The 8,342-nt window shown below is 34.1% G+C and overlaps 1 long non-coding RNA gene across 1 annotated transcript; it reads left to right on the top strand.

The window, feature by feature from the left end:
• The first annotated feature begins 1,156 nt into the window (after positions 1-1,156).
• Positions 1,157-4,135, top strand: LOC128634254 (uncharacterized). Its single transcript, XR_008397586.1, has 3 exons — positions 1,157-1,263; positions 1,723-1,749; positions 3,607-4,135. It is a non-coding gene; the product is annotated as an uncharacterized LOC128634254 (long non-coding RNA).
• Positions 4,136-8,342: the final 4,207 nt, after the last annotated feature.

The following is an 8,342-nucleotide window of genomic DNA, read 5'->3' as shown; positions in this document are numbered from 1 at the left end:
TAGGAGAGGGCCTCGGGAAAGGAGGTAGATATCAGCGGGGACAACCGATAGAGACAGACAGATGCTCATTGAGGCCTAATAAGGGAGCCAAGGTCAAGACACACAAGCCTGTGTGAAACCTTTTTTTGTAAAAGAAACCTTGTCCTCATGAAACCTTTTCAAGAAAAACTACTAACTGCGCATGTTCCACAAATTTAAGATAACACAGACATGAATATTTAATTGTGGCAAAAGAAGACTGGTCTATTTCAACGAGGACAGGCAAGACCCCACCTACAGAGACTATGCTGTGGAGATAGGTATATAAAGACATGTTTGTGTATCCATAATTCGGACACTCTGCAGACTGTCACACTTTATTGATTTTCAATAAAGTTTATTTACTTTTTGACATCTACTAAACTCTCTGTCTCCGAAGTTTTTGACCTAGGCTAAAAGGTTGATTTTATTCACGACAATACCTTCTTTTTTCACAGCCTTCTTTGCTAATATTTACCAAGCGTGCCAATATTAGTGGAGGGTGCTGTAAATATATTTGTGTAGGTCATGTAATTAAGTACAGTATTGAGGTACTTCTTTGAGGTAGGCCTACTAGTTTAGAGTATTTCCATTCCAAGAACATTTCAGACAGTATAACATCTGAAAATTAGCTCCACCTTTACAATCTGCAATTTTAAAAGGATTTTTTAAAATGAATACATCCACAATTAAAATTCAGTAATTTAATTACTGAATTGTGCATAACGCATATTTATACTTTTGGTACTAAGCATGTTTTGTTGCTTATACTTTTTTATTTTTACTTAAGTTCAAATTTAAATGCATGACTTGTAACAGTATTAATTCAATGTTGTACTCTTGTAGTTAAAATATCAGACTACTTTTTGCACTACTGATATACATACAATCGAATTTAGGTTTTACTTAGGTTTTAAGTTAACTGCATTAATAAACGTCAACCTTCCTTTATTTCAAACACTCTAAGCCTGTGAGTCAGAGTTGAGAATTGGAGAATATTGTGATGCACATTTAGCTGCCTTCAGTGAGGCCTTAATTGGTAGCCACGCCCTCCCCCTCCCCCTCCCCCTCCCCCTCCCCCTTCCCCTTCCCCTCCCCAAAACCTGCAACTGCGCTGCACGTGCATCTTGACCTAAAATGGATGACTTGAGCAGTGGCCTGGAGATGTTCAGGAGAAGCCCGGAGTGGCTGAGATTTCATCATAATTGATGCGAAAGCTGATTTTCAAAAACCTTTACAGTGCAGGTAAGATTTTATGATCCTCACTTGCAGGTATTTTTATGGTAAACATGTAGCTTTTTATTTTTTCAGGGTGGGGGTTGTTTTAGTGATCGTGGTATGCATATGGACAGAAGATATCGGTATGTCGGAGACTCATGGAACTTTCGAGATGAACTAGAGTAAAGTTTAAGAACAAATTGACCGAGTATAATCAAGACAAGTCAGTGGACGGATTTGTTTCTTTACAGCGGCTTCTCTGAAAAAATGAACAAGTGACCAAATTATATAAATTATATCCATACATATTCTGTATAAATCACAATCTGTGGTATATCTTTATATTTAAGGTCTTAATTGTCATGTAAAAAGATGAATGAGGTACTAAAACATTACTGTATTGCTTTATTGTTGCCTGTGATTGGAATTATTTTGTTTAAACTGATATAATGTAGTAATTTTTTCAATCTTCTCTTTGGTGTCCAGGAAACGATGGAAGAAAGTTCAACAGAGGTATGTGCCTTTACAAAATCTTTTGAGCAGTTGTTAGTAACTGTAATAAAATTTTAAGGTGGAATTTTGCAAATGAAACAACATAATGTGGTGATAGAAATTAATCCCAGATCTGGAATCATTATAAGTTAAGGATAAGATAATAACTGATTGTAAGATCCAGTGTGATTGTTTGTAGGGAGTACTTAAACTGATGTAATGCTGCTAGATTAGATCCTCATGTCTGTTAGGACAGCTACATGTATGTAGGCTACAGTGGAGAAGTTCTATTTTACAATGAATGAATGCCTTTTATTGTCACTATACATATGTACAATGAAATTAAGAGCCACTCCTTTTTGTTCCGTGCAAACATATACATTCAATACACAAGAAGAATAAACAGATAATACACAGATAAATAAATAAGATAAATAAACAAAATAAATAAACAAGATATACAATATATGCAAGATATATCAAGTGGTGGAGATAAAAGTTATCAGCATGGTAGATGGTTGCAACTGTACAGTTTCATGGCGTCCCTGCACATTAATAGAGTTGTAGATTAGGTTCAGTCTCCATGATGAATTAATACTTAATACTCCAAATAGAAGACTAATTGTATTTTGGGCACAGTCCAAACATAAGACCTCAGGTATCTGGGCCATTCTATAGGGTCTGTGCTTTAGCACATTAAATTTGACATTAAATAATGGAGATTATATTAAAGGTTCTATATGTAAGAATGTGAAGCAATTTAAATGTATTAAATACTTTTGAAAGATGTCACCAGGGTTCTGTTTGTATTCTTTATTCATCTCAGTTTATTTTATTGAGATTTTACATTGATTTCCTGTGAGTTATTGAGTTTATATAGTTACTTTGCTTATTAGTTTTATTTTATGCTAATCATATTCTGAGTCTGTTTTTAAAAATAAGAATAAAAACATTTTAGTGATGAAAAGAACCATACTGAGTATCAAAAATGAACCTGATGAGGAGTGATTTTTTTTTTTTTTTTTTTTTTTTTTTTTTTTTTTTTTTTTTATAAATGTGTATGAGAGAGAGAAAACATTATATTATACTTACAGTATCTCACAAAAGTGAGTACACCCCTCACATCTTTGTAAATATTTGATTATATCTTTTCGTGTGACAACTGAAGAAATGACACTTTGCTACAATGTAAAGTAGTGAGTGTACAGCTTGTGTAACACAAAATATTAACACTTTGGGCCCAATTTGAACATTTTCACTTAGGGGTGTACTCACTTTTGTTGCCAGTGGTTTAGACATTAATGGCTGTGTGAGTTATTTTGAGGGGACAGCAAATTTACACTGTTACACAAGCTGTACACTCACTACATTGTAGCAAAGTGTCATTTCTTCAGTGTTGTCACATGAAAAGATATAATCAAATATTTACAAAAATGTGAGGGGTGTACTCACTTGTGTGAGATACTGTATATGTGCAGTTTGCTTGGCTAATAGCTACACACAGAGAAACAAGGGTTTTCTGAACGTTAGAAATAGAAGCTTTAAACTCTTTTAACGTTGACCTTTATTTTTTCGTGCTGGAACTCATAATTGAATCTCATAATTGTAGTTTTAGACTTTACAATTTAACAAGTTTGAAGCTGCTTAAGCAACTGAAATATTTCTGCACAGGAAATTAAAATGTCATGTCCTTTCACTTAATAAAAGTGGTCAGCTAAGCCCATTAACTGTTGTGTTAATTTTGTAATGTACTGTTATAATATACATTTACAATTGACTTTGGTTAGTATCAGTAAGTCAGATAGTCCATCGTCAAAATAATGGTGGTGAAGTGTCTATTTAAAGTTAGACTTTAACTCATGATGATTGAACTTGCAGCTGGATGATATTCATGAGGAACCAGAGAGTGATTCCTTGGAATCTGAAGTATCCAGCTGCGCAGTACTAGACCCAGATTACAATCCGGAACACAGAACGTCATCATCCAGTGATGTGGAAGATTTGAGCCCAAACAAAGGTTCATCGCTTAAGAAACAGTCCAGTAAAGAATATCTTGAAGGTCCAGACACAAATTTGAGTAATGATGATCAGTAAAGAGGGAAGTGCACCATTTAAAAAAAAAAAAAACAAAAGAAACTTAGAATTTATCTGAAAAGACACAAACAACTCGAGATAAACAAAACAAATAAAGGCAAATCAACTGTGACCCTAAAAATTTGTACAAAAAGGGAAGACCATAAATGAGCACTGGACAAAAGACATTATTGCCTCTACTGTGGCAAATCACAGTTAAAGATCTCGAGGCATTTGGGGAGAAAGCATATCGAGGTCAAAGATGTGGCATATGCCTTCAGCTTTCCATTAAGATCAAAAGAAAGAAAGGTTCTTCTGGAACAGCTACGCAATAAAGGAGACTTTAAACACAATTCCAAAGTTCTGGAAAAAAAGTAGAGGACATGGTGACCTGGAAGCAGCCGTCTGATAAAGCTTCTCTTAAGGACTATTTGCCTTGCCCATATTGTTTTAGAATGTTCAGGAAAAATGACCTGTGGAGACATCAGTCCTCGTGCAAAACTAACAAGTCATGTGTGACTGATGAAAAAATAAAAACTAGATGAGGAAGAGTACAAAGTTGTGCTGCATGCCTGCTTCCTATAGCAGCTTCCTCAGACGGACGTCAGAGCATCATCAACATGAGACAAGATGATGTGTCCTTTCACGTCAGGAGTGATTCTTTGATTTGCAAATACAGAGAATCACTTTACGCAAAACACGTTCGTGTGAAGTCTAAGCACCAGTACGTTGCATAAAGAATGAGGGAGTACTTTCCCAAATGAAAAGCTTACAGCACCTAGTATTCCCATTCAGTCTCCCAACCAAGTTCTAACCAGGCCCAACTTTGCTTTCGAGGTCAGATGAGAGGGTTGGGTTTTTTTTTTTTTTTTTTTTTTTTTAAATTATTATTAAAAGTATTCAAAAATTCCATTAAAAACATTACAACATAAATATTTTTCACATTAAAATACATCAGTATATACTTATATTTTTTTAACAATAAATCCTGTTTTTTTTTTTTTTTTTTAAACTTTTTATCCTATCCTAACATCACCTTATTCCATTCTATGTCTTTCTCATGTTGTTCCCCTCTCAGATGTTCAATTATTCTCTTAAACTTTGCATTAAAATCTTTCAATTCTTTGCAATGTAAAAACACTTCATCATTACATACTTTACATGTTGCACTTTGCTCCATTCCTATTTTGTTCAGTAGGACATCTGTAAATATCACTTTGTCTGATAAAATACTCTAATTTAGGTTCTCTAATTTTGTTTCTATGATCATCCCTTTCATATTGTTCCATATACTTTCTTCTTTAAGGTCATTGAATTTCTGTTGCCAGTACTCATTAACAATAGTTGTTTTTGTTTTTTTTTAACTCTAAAAAGGCTATAAAACATTTTCACTGTACATTCTTTAAAAGCACCCAGTTTTTCTCCCACCTTCACATAGACCTCTCTTCCTGTTTTTTTTTTGTTTGTTTGTTTGTTTTTATTTCTTGTCTGCTAAAATCCTCTTTCTCCTCCATTGCATCTACTATACACTGTACAGGTAAAAACCCTTCTTTAAATTCATATAAAACATCCCTAACCCTTGTGATTCCCACCTCCCACCATTTCTTAAAAAAATCTATTTTCCTTGATTTAAAATGCTGTTATTTAAGAATAAAGGCTGATTTAAAATGTTCTCTCTGCCTCGGGGTTTAAAATGTACATTGGTAAAAATTTCCCCCAGGCGCTCATCATTTCCTTATAAAAATCTGGTAACCCTTCCATCATCCAGTTCTGTTTTCATTCATAAAATATTATTTCCCCAATTTAAAATTCCCAAATTTACTTATAAAATATTCCATTGGGGTTTTTTTTTCCCCCATGCTGCTTTATTTTCATCCATAAACGTTTTTCTTTTTAATTATTTTCAATCTCAAACTGTTTTTCCTTTGCTCGGCATCTATTAAACCCAATCCCTCCCCTTCCCACTGCACCTATTAAATTGTTGTATATGATTCTTGGTGGCTTCCTGTCCCATAAAAAATCTCAAACGTTTTTTCAGCTTTCTTTCTGCCCACAACGGCATAGATGACACATATAAGGTATACCATAACTTTGACACCATCAACACATTCAGGATTAAAATCCTCCCTTTTAAATTAAGAGTCCTCAGTTTCCAAAGATTCAGTCTTCTTTCAATACCTCCTAATGTCTTCCTTCATGGTTTCCCTCGCTTTCTTTTCATCCTTCCCAATTAAAACACCTAAGATCTTTATTTCTTTTGTTTCTTTGAAAGTAAAATGATTTGTTAAATCTGTCACACCTCCAAATCTCATATACACTGTTTTTTCTTCATTTACCTTACATCCTGAGCCCTTACAAAACATCTGTACAATTTCCATGATTTTTTTAACACTCTCCATTTCTTTTACTATCACTGTGGTATCATCTGCATATTGAAATATTTTGTCCTTTTCTTTACTTCCTATTTTTTTATTCTTTTTTTTTTTATTTTTTCTTCTTGCTTTATGGCTGAAACTAGTGAATATAAAAGAGCTGATAGTGGGCATCCTTGTCTTATGGATCTTTTTATTTTAAAACACTGTTAAAAACCCATTACATTTTACTCTCCTTATCGTGCTTTTTCTTTGTCCGGCCTTTTCCCATATCTACTTGTGGTCGGCTCTCCTAATCTTTTGTCTCCAGGTTGTTCTGTTCTAGATCGTTGTTGGGTCTATATTGTCTCTAGTGAGGTCTTTTATTTATAACATCCATCCATCTTAGGTGAGGTCTTCCACGGCTTCTCTTTCCTGTACCAAGCTCCAGCACTTTTCTGGTCATGTGGTATTGTGGTTTTCTTAGTGGTTGCACCTCCGTACACGTCGGCCACTATATTGAGACATTCGGGCACTTTTTGTGATCGTAGAGCTTGCCATACTAGTGGTCTCGGAACACGGTCAAAAGCTTTTTCTAAATCTATAAACACCATGTGTAGATCTTTCTTGTTGTCTCTTCTTTTCCATAAGGATTTGAATCGAATGTATAGTATCGGTTGTTGATTTTTCTGCAACAAATCTGCACTGGTTTTCAGTGACCTTAGTTAGATGCATCAATCTTCTATTTATTACCGGTTCCCAGATTTTAAAGGTGTGTGATATCAGTTTTATAGCCCTGTAGTTCCCACAGAGTCTTATGTCACCTTTTGTTTTTGTACAAAGGCACTAGATAGCTTTTTCTCCATGCAGTTGGAATGCCATCATCAGGAAATTTGTTGAACAAGGGTTGTCAGGAAATAAGCTCCTGGTTCTGCTAACCTCTTCCACAATTCTGATGGTATGTCATCAGGCCCAGTGGCCTTGTTATTGGCCATTTTACAGACTGCTAACTCTCGTTATTGCGCCTCCTGTATAAAATTCTAATCCATTCAGTAAAGTTCTCTCCGAAACCAAAACTCTTTAAAATTCCAAAAAATAATCATGTTCCACCCTGTCAAAGGCTTTTTGAAGTCTAAACTAATTACATAGCCTTCTCTGTTTTCGATTTTCATGTACCTGATCATATCTTTTATGCTTATTGTTGTCTGCTATATGTTTTCTTTTTACACTGTACACTAGATTTGTTTTAATTATACATTACTATATGCATTACTACTTTTAATCTGTTGGCTAAAATTTTTGCCAAAATCTTTAAATTGGTGTTGAGCATTGTAATTGGTCTGTAGTTATTAAGGTCTACCCTTTTCTCCTTTTCTTTTATATATCAACTTCATCAATCCCATTCTTTGATTCATCTCTCCTTTCTTAAAAACCTCTTCATATACTTCTTTTAAGGTGCTAGTTATAAAATCCTTAAAAACGATATAAAACTCACTCCCCCAACCATCTATACCTGGACTTTTCTTTCTATTTAATTCACTTAAAGCTTTTTGATCGTTTCCTCTCTTATGTCTTGATCACATCCTTTTTTTTATCTTCCTCTCCTACTTTTGTTTTTATTTGCTTCAATAGTGATACTTCTTCTTCTTCTTTTACTCCATCTCTAATGAATAGCTTTTCATAATATGCTTTTTTTTCTTTCAAAAAATCCTCTTTTTTTATACTTCTCCATTTTCCCCTTTTGTTTCAGCTTTCTCCTTTCTACAGCAAAAAGAAATTGTGCACTTTTCTTCCTCCACTATATGCTTTGCTTCGCAACCTCACACTAATATTTCTTCAGTTTTTCCTCTATTACTTTTAATTTTTGTATATCTTTTTTTTTTCTCTCATTTAATTCTTTTTCCCATCTTTCCTTATTCTTTTTGCTTTTCTGTATTTGTCTGCAATATTTTATGGTAAATTTTTTTCACTGCATTCTTCACATTTTCCCACCATATTCTTTTATCTTCCACATACATTCCATTTTCATTTTCAATGATATCTTTTATCTTTTCAACATATTCTTCATTCTTTAAAACCACTGTGTTTAAGACCCATACCCCGGCCCTCTTTTCACTGTACTCCAATCTATTTGCATAAAAAGTGGCTTATGATCACTTAGGCTTGTTTCTTCATACCTCATCCCTTCTA

This window comes from Ictalurus punctatus, chromosome 12, assembly GCF_001660625.3.
Source record: "Ictalurus punctatus breed USDA103 chromosome 12, Coco_2.0, whole genome shotgun sequence".
Lineage (NCBI taxonomy): Eukaryota > Metazoa > Chordata > Actinopteri > Siluriformes > Ictaluridae > Ictalurus > Ictalurus punctatus.
This window is presented reverse-complemented; position numbering and strand designations above follow the sequence as displayed.